Source organism: Sapajus apella, unplaced genomic scaffold, assembly GCF_009761245.1.
Source record: "Sapajus apella isolate SASKATOON/1434 unplaced genomic scaffold, GSC_monkey_1.0 scaffold70, whole genome shotgun sequence".
Classification (NCBI taxonomy): domain Eukaryota; kingdom Metazoa; phylum Chordata; class Mammalia; order Primates; family Cebidae; genus Sapajus; species Sapajus apella.
In genome coordinates, this window is record NW_022437010.1 from 10,499,882 (window position 1) to 10,515,145 (window position 15,264).

At 45.2% G+C, this 15,264-nt stretch overlaps 1 long non-coding RNA gene across 1 annotated transcript; it reads right to left on the reverse strand.

Moving 5' to 3' along the window:
* Positions 1-298: 298 nt before the first annotated feature.
* LOC116531403 lies at positions 299-8,315 on the reverse strand. Its single transcript, XR_004260406.1, has 3 exons — positions 7,797-8,315; positions 2,882-3,105; positions 299-1,924 (listed from the first exon to the last, which is right to left on the reverse strand). It is a non-coding gene; the product is annotated as an uncharacterized LOC116531403 (long non-coding RNA).
* Positions 8,316-15,264: the final 6,949 nt, after the last annotated feature.

Sequence of the window (15,264 nt, forward strand, 5' to 3'; positions counted from 1 at the left end):
GCTCTACAGGGCTCCAGGTGATGCTGGGAGGCTGAAAAGCAGCATAGGACTCACTGAAGCATCCTCTATCAGCTACAGGAACCATGCATCATACAAGTTAACAATCATCACATCCTTGAACTCCCTGCTCCTGTCCACACCACGAATGCCCTGGTGGCAACCGCCTCCTGCAAGCTCTTCAGGATGGCAGGCAGCTCACAGTAAGGCTCCTGCCTTCTGCCTCAGATGCAAAGGTTACCTTCCTTGAACAGTTTGGATGAGGTCCTCATTGACATTAAAAGGAAAATGAACATCTCAATTGGTATTTAATATCTTATTTTGTGCCACTTCAAAAAGCAATTTAGACTTTATATGAATTAGAAGGGTGCTTTTTACTCCCATTCAGATAAAATATGGGCAGGGAAGCCTGGACTCCTGGAGATGTTCCTACAGGAAGTCCATGGGCACCTGAGTAGTTGGAATGGGAAGGGACAGTTTGACCCGAGACTGAGCGTGAGCTCCTCCCAGGAACAAAGGCTTTGTGAAAATATCCTGTTTCCCATCCCTGGGAGAGGGTCAGGGTGGGTGGAAGGGTCAGAAGAAAGAAAGATCATCAAAGAAGAAAGTCAACTGAAAACTGGAAAAGAATGGACCCATCCCATTGTTTCCACTGAATTCATGTCATGAGAACAGACTCCTGGGGTCCCATTTCCTGTCCCTCCTGCACTTTTTCTCATGAGAATCCTGTCTCGGACTGTGGGCCTGTAACAGTTTTGGACAGTCAAGGGCACCAGGCTATCAGCTGAGAATAAGGTGTAGGGAAAGACAGCCTCCTTGGCAATCAAATAATTAAGCCAGAGAAATGAAGCATCCGCCTTTTATTAGACTCTCATGCCAGCTAAGTGTTCATTTCCTAAAGCATCTTATCTAGACCAGGGGAAGAGTGTAAAATGGAATGCAATCCAGCTTGCTAACATTACATCAGAAGCCGAGTTCAGTACTGCGCCTCGTCCCCTCGTGTTGCACTCGCCTAGCAAACACCCAAAACCATGCTAAATCTCAGTCCCAGAAAACAAACGGCTCAACCACCGTGGGAGGAGACCAGTTTTCTGAGATAGCTGGAGAAGAAAACAAGCGATTCTCTTCTGTCAGGAATGGTTTGGTCTCATCTCCACTGAGAAGCTGGAGTGGAGCTGAATGATTTCATGGCTGTATCCTCTTTTTCTCTCTTTACAGAACCCACGTCCTTTTCCCATCAGGGCTGTAGAAAATAGGATATAATTGGGTCATTAGGTTCAGGCACAAAGGTTTGTCAAAAGGTCAATGGAGTGATATTTTCACAGCTAGCAAGATAGTATTTTTCCCACTGAAAATGTGGGGGTGAGAGACATCTGTGCTTTCCTGATTTCCTATCAAGTTTAGACGGCTGCATGCAGGCGTAGATAGAGAGATGATAGAATATGGATTGGTACATACATGAGATAGATTAGGCAGACAGGTGCACTCTATAAAAGAGGAGATGAAGGGGAAAATTTAAAAAATGACAAAGGTTTTTTTTTGGAGTTTTTTGTTTGTTGGCTTGTGTTTTGGTTTTGTTTGTATTTACAACAGAGTATAGGGATTGTGAAGATCGTGGCTGAGTGAACTTCTGTCTGAAAGCCTTGCATCTCTCTTCTAGCAGGGCTGTTACAAGATGACTCATCAGGACACCAAGCAGGCAACGTGGCAAGCCACTTTCTGCCAGATCACCTTTTCTAGAGGGCAGTGGGTTATATTCCTCAATGAGGGAGCCCAGAGGAAATGCTGGACCTCCATGGAAAAATCACCCCCATCACGGGAAGCAGACCCTGACCCTGGCTACAGTCTTCACTCAGCTCTCCACCTTCTAAAAATAACAGCGCCAGGTCACTCTTCCTTCCAGCTGCAGGCGCAGGACAGGGACTTTCTAAAAAAAAAAAGAAAAAGCGCTTCTTCCTGTTTCACTAGTACTAGACGCAGATGGCCAAGGACTCCCCACACAGATGCCCTAAATTTCACGTCCAGCGGGACCAGGAAGATGTGAAAGAGGGAAAACAGGCTGCTGCTGGCTGTGGGTAGAGAATCAGGAAACGGGACAGCCGTCTGTGGGGCTTTGGCCATCAGAGCCACGGGAAAGCCACTCACTGATTTCGCCTGTTTTCCTGCCCTCTCCACAAAGCAGAGGCCGGTGTTTTCGAGATGCTTTGGGTTGGAGCTAGATGTTGCATCTTCACTCAGAGAGTCCTCAGTGCACACACAAGCCGGTTCCTGGGTACTGAGTTCTGCCCTTGTGTGCTGCTAAGTGGTAGGGCCCTGGTTTTCTAGAAGAGCAAAGCAGCTTTCTATTATACTAAGGCCGCCTGAGTGTCACCCTGGTCCTCAGGCAACAAAGCAAAGTATAGGTAAATCTTCCTTCCACAAACAAAGGTTGAACCAGAGAGGCTCCCGTGCTCCCGAGGTACCCACAATGCTCTAAGAGCCTCCTGATGGGCCCTAGTGGTGAAAAGACGCAATGGCCCAGTGCCAGGCCTTCGGGGACCTCTGCCTTCCCCTCACAGCATCTGTCCCATGGGTCACTTCAGCCTCAGCCTCAGGCAAAACCTCTGGAAATCAGGAAATCTCCAGCTGTTTCCACAAAACCTCTAGCCCTTCCTCTTACTCTGCACAAACCCTCTCCTGGGAACTATATTAAAAATGAAATTAAATTTTATAAGAGCAGGTATTATATTGCCAATTCTCACTGTGTACTATATAGGTACACAGACTGGGCTTGATCACATATGGGATTTTTGTTCTTTGTGTAACAATTTAAGAATCAAACACCTAGTCCACACTGTAACCTCCATTATAAAACTTTTCTGTTAATAAATTAGATTAGACTTACATCATTTCAACTTGTAGTGCCTTTCCCAGAAACATAACCAGCCGTAAGTTCCAGGAATGCAGTTTTGACCAGAGGGGAGAAAGGGGGTCAAGTCCAAAGACCTGGGTTCAAGCCCTTTCTCTGCTACTTACTGGCTGCATGTCTTAGGGAAGTTGCTAGGCTTCCTCCCATGTGAACTGTAATTAATGATAATAGCCACCGGCCTTGCTTGTTTTAATGATCAACTGTGAAGATAAAAATAAAAGCACATTATAAAGGCTTTCAGCCAGAAAGATAAACACCTTTTCTTGAAGCAATCGACAATGATGAAATCCATATAAGCCAATCAACATTTCAATGAATGTCCCATGTTCCATTTCCAAGGGAAAAAATTCTCTCCACAGAAGTTCATAAAAATAGGTAAGAATATTAGTTTTCTGGAGCTGCCATGACAAAGAACCACAGACCAGGCAGCTTAAACAACAGAAACTTATCTCACAACTCTGCAGGCTGGAAGTCTTGAGATCAAGGTTGGGCAGGACTGGGATCTCCTGGGGCCTCTCTCCTTGGCTTGTAGATGATGTCTTCTCTGTGTCCTCACGTGGTGGTCCCTCTGTGCGTGCCTGTGTCTTAATCTCTTCTTCTTACAAGGTCACCGGTCGGATTGGATTAAAGTCCACCCTAGTCACCTAATTTTAATTTCGCTGCCTCTGTAAAGTCCCTGTCTCTAAATACAGTCACATCTTGAGGAACTGGGGGAGTTGGAATGGGACACGGTTCAGAACAAAAATTTCACCCATAAATCGAACTTGTTCATTTACTTTTTTCACTCTTTAATTTCAATCATCAAGTTCATTCAAAGAAAGGTCTCTGGTATAGTGAATCTAGAAACTTCTGGCAGGCCTCATTTTCTCTACAACTTGTTCTGTAGTCATACTTATCAAACCTGGGAACTTTCGCTTCTATAGAAGAAAAGGAACAACAACCCCAGGCAGAGTCCTGGGTTGGTCTGAGCCCCAGAGCGGGGCTGTTTCTCCAGCTCTGTCCGGGGAGAATTTGACAGTCCAGGGATGATGAACTTCCATGAATTTATTTCCCTCCAAAGCTTTTCAAAGTTTGCTAGGCCTTATTGCATTGCTCAATTCAGAAAAGAAAAGCTGACTTCCTGAATGCTCCTCACAAATAGTCTCCAAATCACCCAAGAAAGCTGACGTCACCATTCAGGGAACCCTGACCCTACTCTCAACAGTGTGGACGAGCCCAGGATGAGGTATAAAATAAAATTAATGAAGAGAAACTGATTTTACCCAAGAATGGATGTCAAAGCCACTGTTTTCTGGCAGGATAATTTGACAGAAATATGCTTACATGTTTCCATAAAGGATTTTCATCAGACGTTCCTTCAGTGGAGGTAATTCTCATATTTAGTAGAAAAAAGTATTTTTGTGTCCATTATGTAATAAACATTTGCTTTCTAGTAACAACTGCTTCTTGTCTCTAAGCTAAAAACTTAAAATATACTTCACACTTAATATCTCACTTTAAAAATCTTATCACCACCTCTCTTGAGGTAACTAACATTCAGAAAGGTTTTTTATGTGTTTATGATTAAGAAGCTGTGTCCTGAAGTAACAAAAGAAAACATGCATTAATTGGATTTAATCAAAACTTAAAAGTTTTTGTTTAAGATACCATCAAGAAAGTGAAAAGACTCAGGCATGGTGGCTCACGCCTGTAATCCCAACACTCTGGGAGGCCAACATGAGTGATCACCTGAGGTCAGGAGTTCAAGACCAGCCTGGTCAACCTGGTGAACCCCATCTGTACCAAAAATATAAAAATTAGCTGGGTGTGGTGGCGGGCTCCTATAACCCCAGCTGCCCAGGAGGCTGAGGCAGGAAAATAGCTTGAACCTGGGAGGCAGAAGTTGCAGTGAGGCAAAATCACAGCACCACACTTCAGCTTGGGCAACAGGGTGAGACTTCACCTCAAAATGAATAAATAAATAAATACCCACAGAACGAAAGAAAATGTTCTCAAGTCATGTATCTGATAGGGGGCTTGTATCTGGAATATGTGCACTCAATAATAAAAATGCCAATAACCCAATTCCAAAATGGGCAAAACACTTAAATAGACATTTCTCTGAAGCTACACAAAAGGCCAATAAACACATGAAAATATGAAAAGATGCTCAGCCTCATTAGCCATCAGGGAAATGCAAAGCAAAATCACATTGAGGTGCCACTTCTCAATGACTAGCATGGCTCCAATCAGAAAGAGACAATAGCAAGTGTTGGCAAGGATGCAGAACCTCGTACATTACTGGTGGGAATGGAAAATTAGACCTCTTTGAAAAATAGTCTGGAAGTTCCTCAAAAGGTTAAAGGCAGAGTTGCCATATAACCCAGCAACTCCATTCATCTGGATGTACCTAAGAGAAATGAAAACATATATCCACATGAAAACTTGTACAGTTTGAGTACTCATTATCCAAAATGCTTGCAACCAGAGATGCTTCAGTTTCCTGATTTTTTTGTTTGTTTGTTTGGAATTTGGGATATTTGCATATACACAATGAGATATCTTGGGGATGGGACCCAAGTCTAAGCGTGGAATTCAAATGTTTCACACACACCTTATACACACATCCTGATGGTAACCTTGTACAACATTTCTAATAATTTTGTGCATGAAACAAAACGTGTGTACACAGAACCATCATAAAGCAAATGTGTCACTATCCCAGCCGCCCACATTATGGGTCTAGGCCCCATGTGGGGCCCTGTGGAGAACCTACTGTTGGTGGGTCTAGTCTGCACCCTTGCCATTGTATTACCCTTTGTAGGTGCGTTGTCCTGGGGGAAACCTGGGCATATTATGGAAAGATATTTCTCAGCTGAAAGGGGATATTTTTTCACCTAGGGATGCTGAGTCAGCTGTGTTGTGCATTTATACTGGGACCCATCACATGAGGTCAGGTATAGAATTTTCCACTTCTGGTATCATGTTCATGATCAAAAAGTTTGAGATTTTGGAGCATTTTGGAATTCAGATTTTTGGATTAGGGATGCTCAACCTGTGTATGAATGGCATCATTATCCATAACAGGCAAAATTCAGGACAATCTAAATGTCCGTCAGCTGATGAATGAAGAAATAGTGTGCTGTATTTAGCAATGAAATGTTATTTGGTCACGGTAAGAAATTAAGTACTGGTACATGTTTCACTGATACATTCTGCAATAAACCTTGAAAATATTAGGCTAAGTGAATGAAGCCAGACACAAAAGATCCATTTTGTCTGAGTCCATTTACAAGAAATATGCAGAACAGGCAAATCTAGGGAGACACAAAGTAGATTTATGGTGCCAATGACTGGGGGTGGGAGGGAGAAAGGCAAAGTGGCGGCTGAGGGGTATGGGCCTTTTTGAGGGGTGATAAATATGTTCTCACCTCTAGCATGAGGATGGTTACATGACCCTGAATCCACTAAACACCACTGAATTGCACACTTTAAATCAGTAAGGTGCATGGGATGCAAATTCTATCTCAATAAAGCTGTTATTAAAGAAAGAAAAAGCTGAGCCCTGCCACACCTCACGTAATGTCAGCTCTTCATTTAGCAGGTCACTGGGCCTGTTCCCACAGTCTTTAAAGAAAAGAGCGACAATATATACTTTAGCCCCACCCATGATTGTGAATGCTTCAGTAAGTTCAACTGGAAATATGACACACCTTCAGGAAATCTGTGGCAGGACCCATACGAAAAAAACATTTGGACTGGCAAGTAGAACTCAGGATCCACCCCATTCCTCAAGAGTGATGGCTGAGGGCACACGCAGGTAAAAGGTCAGTGGTTGATGCGAGGAGAGACATTTAGAGCTCCTCCCCTCAGCATCCGGGATGTGTGTCCCGGCGGGCTTGCCTCCTGGGGGTGTGGTTGTACTCAGAAAAGACGAAGTCTCCGTGCACGTGTTGGGGGGCAACCTTGCCTATTTTATTCATCACTGTGTTTCCTGGCATAGCAGACACTCCATAAATACTTGCTGAATGAGTGAGTGAATATAAAGCTTATGCATTTCTTCCTTACCCCTCATGTCCTTAGCATTTGTCCTGAAATATGAGGCACAGCCATCTGGAAAACTGGCTTCCTGCGTGTCCTAGGAGGAACCTGGTCTCACTGCACAGCAGTGGTTTCCATCTTGCTCCTACCCGTCATAGGTATTTTAACTCGAAAGGAGAGATGTGATTGTTACTAAATACATAGTGGGTGCTGAGCTCAGTTCCCAATTGCAAGTGTGTAGAAAACATAACTTCTTTGTTCTGTAGGTGAACTGACATTGATGAGAAGCCCCATTCTGGACTAGCAGGGATGCCCTGCACCAACTTGGGGTCCCAGTGATTCCACAGGAGAAAGGAGGATCGACTAGGGGTGGGTGGGGCCTCACGGTCCACCCATTCAGGGTGCTGTGGAGATGCCCTGCTGGCCCTTTGGTTGGGATGCAGGCAGGTCCTGGCTGCCCCTAGCTGTGGTATGATTAAGAACTCCTCACGCCTGTCCCCTGCCACACCCATGCACCCCTGGGGTGCCCAGGAAACGTTTCATGGCTCCAGGACAGATACCTCCGCAAGGCTCCCAACCCAGTCCTCCAGACACACCCAGCAGACCTCTCCTCTGTCCCTGCTCCAAGGTGGGCCCTCTGAGTTCAGCCCCAGATCCCACCTACACCACCAGCCCAGGGCATGAGGGGCAGAATACAGGATCCCCACGGAGGGCCACCACTCTCAGGGCCCACTTTCCCTCCAGTTGTCCAGTTTCCCAGCTCAAGAAATCCAGTCTGGAGCCCACTGTGAGTCCTGTACCAGAATCCAGGCTTTTCAGATTCAAAAACCAAGAAATCAGCTAGTGTTACCTGTGCTCTACTGCGTTTTACCTGAGGATGATATTCCCTGGAAATAAAAGCAGAGTGGGCAGGTGCCCAGTAAGGAAATATCCAGGAGACCACTCGGTGTCACCAGTCCTGAAGATTCCACTGTAGATTTTAGAGAAATAAAGCATAGTGAGCGCTTCTGCGCCAGGCAAGCAAGAGGAGGGAGGGAGGCCTGTTGCTGTTGTACAAAGCAGATCTTCGGTCACAGACCCACCAGCTCCAGGTACAGCCAGCTCCCCCCAAGGACGAGATGAAATGGGGGTGGGTGGGCAGAGGCCTAGTCCTCAAAGTTGGAAGGTGAAATTCTTTCAGCCTTCTGCTTTCATACCTTCTACCCTGATTCTTTCGGAGGGTGTCAGGGCAGGTGTTCCTACTGCAGAATTGAGGTCTGGGACATAGAGAGAAGGCTCTGCTCTGCTGTCCCTGGGTGAACCTGGTTCTAGAGACCTCCTCTGCTGGGGACACTGGGAAAGAGGGGGTCTCAAACCCATGTTATGTCACAAGCAGCTGACACACGCAGAGAGCTTCTAGTTTAAACTAGAGAAAGGAGGTGTTAGAAAGGCTGGGGCCAATCCAGGTTGGCTTCAAATACCCCGAAGCTGTCAGAGAACCAAAGAATGAGGAGGAAGTTACAGGGAAATGGGGTTTATTCAAATAAGAAAGATGAGGTAGTTTTGGAGGGAGTTAGAACCTTGTCCCCAACTGCATCCGGGCCGAGGCTGACGGTCAAGGCAGGACTGTCATGAAAGAGGATTTCCATTAAACAGAGTTTCATCCACATGATCTCTGAAATCACGGCTGACTGTTAAGAGTCTATGACTTCACTGTCCAGGTCAAGGTTGGCTGATATTGGATATTGAAGCAAATATCAATCAAACCAAAGAGCCAAATGATCTGTCTTTTAGAATAGATCCACATTTTTTTAAAATCCCACTTTTCTTTTTTATTAAGTCACTTTTATTTAACTGCTCATAAAAATGAATCTTAGAAATCTATGCTTAGTTGAAAGTCCATAAAACATGTAATTAGGGCATTGCACCACAGTCACACATCTGGACTGATGAGTTCACTGCAAGCTGACAACCATCTCTGAGGTCACTTGTGAGTCCTGGCCACCTGTCAGAGGCCAGTGGCTGCAGCTGTCTTTTAATGGCCTGGTCTTTGCACTGGTCAAAGAGACAGTCAACATCAGCCAGCGTTTGCTGTTAATAGTAGATGTGATAATGAAACTTTTACCAAGCATTTTATATCAGCAAGTATAAATTTGTTTAACACAAGAAGATCTGCAAATTATCAATATTCTGACGTAAGTCACACACTTTAAGATTATATTTCATGGCTGGGCGCCTGTAATCCCAGCACTTTGAGGGGCCAAGGTGGGCGGATCATGAGGTCAGGAGTTCGAGACCAGCCTGATCAGCATGGTAAAACCCCATCTCTACTAAAAATACAAAAATTTGCCAGGCATGGTGGCGTGCACCTGTAATCCCAGCTACTCAGGAGGCTGAGGCAGGAGAATCGCCTGAACCCGGGAGGTGGAGATTGCAGTGAGCCAAGATCATGCCACTGCACTCTAGCCTGGGCAACAGAACAAGACTCCGTCTCAAAAATATATATATACACACACACACACACACATATATATATATATACACACATATATATGTGTGTATATATGTATATATTTCATTACCAAAAAAAGCCTTCTTTGGGGAGTAGAGAAGTGGCGCCAGGCAGAGGTCTACTTTCAAATCTATCAAACGAGAGTGATAAGAGGACATGGAAGTCTCTAAGGAAACACTTGACCATAAAGATTGTGCTTCTAAACCTGCTCCCCGTAGATGGGGCCAAATGCAAGAGTTCTCACCTGTTTTTCTGGAATTTAAGTGTCTTGTCATAGTTCATCAGCTAATTTGCATTCTTAAGTGGCCTCTTTACCTACAGTCTCTTGAGATGAGTAGTATCAAAAGATTCTGAAATCTGAGTTCGGATGTTTTCCTTTTCACACCAGCTGCCTTTTCCCTCCCTCCCTTCCTCACACACTTATTTCATCTGGCTTGATTTTGGGCACCAAAAGAGAAAAAAATCACATACACAAAAGTAAACCTGTCTTTTATTTCTTTTTGGAGGGGAAAATCTGCCCCATTTGTTATTTTCAAAACAGATTATTTTGGGGGTGGGGAAAATAGTAATTTCAGGAAGTAGCCGTCCAGGTACCAGCAAACCCGAGCTGAAAACGCTGCAGCTGGCCCCAGCTTCCTTGCTCACCCGTTCTGTGGGTGCCAAGCCCAATGCTGAAGTCGGTCTCAGCCTGGGCAAGCCAAGGAGGACGAGTTCCGCTTTTGACTGCAAAAAGTAGATTAAATGGAAGAATACTTTTTAAAATAGTTCACACCTTTCTTTACTTTTTGGTTTCACTTGATTAACTTTCTCAGGTTATTTTTTTCTTTATGGTAAACTTAGGCTCTGGAAGGTTTGGTGTACCCAGTTCAGCCCTTGGGGTTTATTCTGACCAACTTAGCCTTTATCTTAAGTAACTGTTTCTATCACTGTTTATCGTTCCTAATGCCAGTATTGAAACAGGAGCTGATAATATAGGTCCATGCAGCCCTATCAGCATTTTCCTCTCAGCAAAGGTATGAATTTGTGAAGGGGCTGCTATCTGTTGTCCTTATGTAAGCAAGATAAAGGAGTTATAAAATGGGTGTACTCTACTTAGAGTTGATATGAGAAGTCCCACCTGAGATTAGCCCTTGGAAACTGTAAATTAAAAATGAAAACATTGTCTGGAAACCATCACAAGACTTGGCTCTCAGGCCAGAGGAGGGCAGGGAGAGGTACTTCTGGAATGTCAGCTGCCACTCCAGGGTCAGCCACTCCAGCCCCTTTCCCTGATGCCCCCAGAGTGCCCAAAATCTCACCCTGGGGGGCTGCTCCTGGGCTCACGTAGTGGGGCTTTCCAGCCCCCTGACACATCAGCGTTATCCACGCAGGAACCCCCATAACAGCCTTGGAGCCTCAGTTTCTCTAAAATGTCTCCACCCTTGGGCCTGCCCTGCAGACAGCCCCACTGCACGTGAAGGCCTTCAGGTAGCCAGCAACCCCGGTGATCACCTTTGGGTGGTCCCTATCTCACTGAATTAGGACTCTTGGCTTACAGCCTCACCACCTCATATGACCCTGAATCCCCAAAGCAGGATATGCAGCACCTGGCATACAGAAAATGTGCCGTCAATGCCAAACAAACAAAGGCACAAATTCCTCCTCACTTGGCTATCTGCAGCATCACACCAAAGCCCAGTAAGTTAGAATAAAAACACCAAAGTAACTTTCCTTTCTATAACATGTGGTTCTATGGCAGGACCTCTTTACTCAAGGTAGAAATTGCCAGGAGTCAAACCCTAGAGAAAACAGAGAACAACTGTCCCCAGACACAGTCCCTTGGCATCTGGCAATGACACGTGTTCCTGGAAAGAGCAACAAGTAGGCAAATAAGGGATTTTACCAACGTGCCCTCCCACCAAGAAACTCAGTAAATACACAAGCTACTTCCCAGTGACTTTTCCATTAGATATGTTTTCCCCCAAAGAGTGAAAAATAAATATCTCTAGGCCTTGGAGTGACTTTAAAAAGAAAATTAAAGCTAGCTAGTGCTATGCAGGATGCTACTGAAAACTCAGACAGCCTCCTATGTTCCTGACAAGGCCTTATCTTGAGGATTTTTATTTAGGAATTGAAAAAAAGTCTAGGAAAACATAAGTAGCTACATAAGCATCTTAGAACTACAAATCCTTACTTGGAACACAGTCTGAGGTTACTTCTAAGATTCTGAACCCCACCTAAGTATCTTCACAATTAACATTTTCTTAAACCTCTGCACAGCAAAGGCCTTTCTTGATAAGATCTGTATTTCTAGAATTAAAGAAGTTGGTCTCAAGGAGGCATAAGCGAGGGTGGAGAAAGGAAAGATGGGCTGGAGCAGACACCCGGTTCTGTGTCAGGATCTCACTAAGTGGCCAGGGCTGGTCTTGAACTCCTGGCCTTAGGCAATCCTCCCTCCCCAGCCTCCCAAAGTGCTGGGAGTACAGGCATGAGCCACCACACCTGGCCACATTCTTTATATTTAAAATGACAAACAGGATATATTTCCAAAGCAATAACACAAATCAATTACCACTGGGTATGCAAATGACAGCAAAGAGCCTTCCAAAAATAGGACAAAAGCTAGATAATGGCAATCATTTCTCCTTTCTTTGGACATAACTCCATCACCTGTCCCAGGTGAGAAACACTCAGGTATTATCTACCTTTCTCCTTGTGCTCTCATTTAAGCAAACAAACTGTCCCCCAAAAAAGGAACTTTTGCAAGGCCCTTTGCAGCTTTCACTATTATTCCAGAATGATTGTGTTTGTGATCTCACTAGCAAATCCCACTGCAACACATCCCAAGGGACTGTTCAACTTATTTCATGGGACTGGAATATTCTGATTGTCTTAAATATTACTTTGAGTAAGTAGACAATTGCCTGAAGCAAAGACTTGTTGGTAAAAGTGTAACAACAAGTTGTATTGATGGTAATGAGATTTGATCTGTAACCAGACTTCAGCAGCCAGGTGCCAGGACCAGCGTCCCTCACACAGCAAGCATGGCAGGTGAGTCTCACGCCCTAACACCTCTTTTAATAAAGGTGCTCTCTTCCAGAGCACATTGGACAGTTGAAAGCCTGCTTTCCTGATACAGAAATAATATTACTCAGGAAGTGGTGGCTTCCCAATGTGGATTCTTGTCCTGCTTACCTCAGTCATGCACTCTGTTCCTCCTTCCTTCAACAACCCTGGTGGTGATGTCCAGGGCTGGCTCTGACCCTACAGAAGCTACAGAACCTCAGGGACTCTGCATGGTGGCATCAAGTGACTGTAGGAGTTGCCCTTCTCCCAGGCCCTTGGAGAGTGAGGCTCCGCCTGCTCAGGCTGAGCTGCTCCCTGCGCCCATCCTTGTCTAATCAACGGGGTGGCCCCAATGAGACTCTGACGGTCCTCAGGAGGCAACATCATAAGAGGGAATTGAGATGCTGGTGCAGGGCTAGTCCACTTAGTGGGGCATGGGAAGAAAACCATACTGGAGCAGCAGCAGAAAAGCAGCCCCCCACCCCCTGCCATGTCTAGACCGAGAGCAGCAGAACAGAGAGCCTTGCTGGGGCAGGCAGAAGATGTGCAGGGCCCCAGGCCACTCCTAGCCAAAGCCTGTCTCAGCTACTTTTGCTGTGCTTTCCACGTCTGTGGGAACAGTATCCCAATGGCTGTGGTAGAGGTCACCTAACGTGGGTGAGAGAACCCTCTGAGTCTTCCCTGGGGCCCTCCCTTTAAACCTCTTGGCCCCTCGAGTTCTGCCCCTTCATTCTACAGCAGTTTGCTGTAGGTGTGTTTGTGTTCCAGAGAGCACCAGCCACAAATGTGAATGCATCGCAAACACACACACACACACACACACACACACACACACAAACACACACACACCCCAGACTCTGTGGTTAAAATGTTTGGAAAATGCCACATTATCATAGAATCCTATTAAAGACTCCCACTAATCCCACAGCAAGGAGCTCTTTCATTTAATTCAACCCCACTTTCCCCCAGTCCATCTTCCCACAGAACCTTTCACTGTGGAATATCTACCCTGAGGCCATTTGTGCTATGGGGAGCACTCCCTGGGAATTGCAGCTGTGAAATACCTATGTCCTTGTCTATTGGCTAAACTGTATGATAATCTTACAGTGTGGGTCTTAAGTTGGGTAAGGCAGGTGAAGACAGGCCAGTGGGGAGGAGTGGGGGGATCCAGGCACCAGAGCCTCTCCTGAGTGCTGCATCAGAGACCAGCAACACACTTGTGATGTGTCCCTAAATCATCCTTCAGCTCCTATATCTCAGTGACCTAATTCTGCTTTCACTCCAAAACCAATCTGGACACAGACTAAAGAGCCTCTCAAGGCTCTCCAAAAGAACCCACTTGCCTGGAATTATTATTGAGTGACGTATAACTTGCCTGAGATTTCCTAGAGAAGGCGAAATCGCCTTTGCCAAAGTTATAATAGAAAACTATGGCAGTAAAAGAGATTTGATCTAACTCACCCCCCATCTTGTCTTTCCCTGAATCATTTCTGGGCTTTGTGGCTGAGCTAACTTCAGAAGACATTTAGGTTAGAACTTAAATAATAATAGCCCTTCCCCCAAACTCTGCAACCTCTATAAAGCTAATCAAAGGCCATCAGGCTAGGGGTGGAGAGGAGCTTGATTCTGCCAAGGTGTGGACTGGTCAGGTGATACTCCTGCAAATAGTACCACTGTGGTAGATGGGCCTTTTGAGAAATCTTTTCGGGATTTTGCATGTTTGACAACATGGCTTCGCCTGGACCTGATGACTACACCTAAACCCACCAACCCCACTCTTGTGGCCCCATCCAGAAGTGATTCAATGGGCAGGAGGACAGCTTCAACCCCCTGTGATTTCATCCCTGCCCCAACCCATCAGCAGCAAGCACTCATTACCTGGCCACCCCTACCCCTTCTCCAAAACTGCCTTTGAAAAAAAACCCTAACCCAGGACTCTGAGGTGAGACTGATTTGAATAATAACTCTATCTCCCATGTGATGGCCTCGTGTCTATTAAACTCTTTCTTTACTGCAATGCTGTGGTCTTTGTTTGTGCAGCAGGCAGGAAGGACACATCAGGTAATTACAAAGCCAGAGAAAGGGGATTGTGTGTGATGCTCAACACCCAATACCTACAAATTGTCTGTACCAGCAAGGAGGTGGCTCCTCTCTTCCTCAACACCTTTTTCCCATTTTATGCTGAGAAGCTTATCTTTGCCCTAGCTTTTGTCCCCAGATGCATTCCCATCCTTAGAAGACTATTGAGAAATTATCCTTTCTCTTTGAGCATGTTCACAGGGGTCTTAACCTCAACTTACTAAAATATTTCTTCCAAACAAATGCAACGCTTTCCCCAAGGGCCTATGGTTGATTACATTTTCTCCATCACACCTGCATCTAGAAGTGGTCTCTGCCCTGCTAGCAACATTGTTGTGACCCACTCCTCAGTAACACATGGGCTTTGCAGTCCTTTTCAGACTTTGCCACCGAAGCCACAGAGAATATTTCTCCTTCATTCTTGATATCTTAAATGGCCAGGGTATTCCAACGATGGTTCCAGAATGAAGGCCTACTCCAGACCATGGACTATTTGCTTTGCAATTAACTAGGAACATGATGCAGTGCAGTGGAAAGCAAATGAATTAGAAGGGCCTCCAAGGACATCTCAGCAGGGGGAAGGTGAGCAAGTAGAAGGTAAGCCTCCCTCTGGTTATGCATTCATCAGAGGATCTCTGAAACAAAGAGAAAGACTTCTAAGTATCCTACATATAAAAGACCTATTACTATCCATTCCCTCATTCACAAATAATTTAATTGTTCA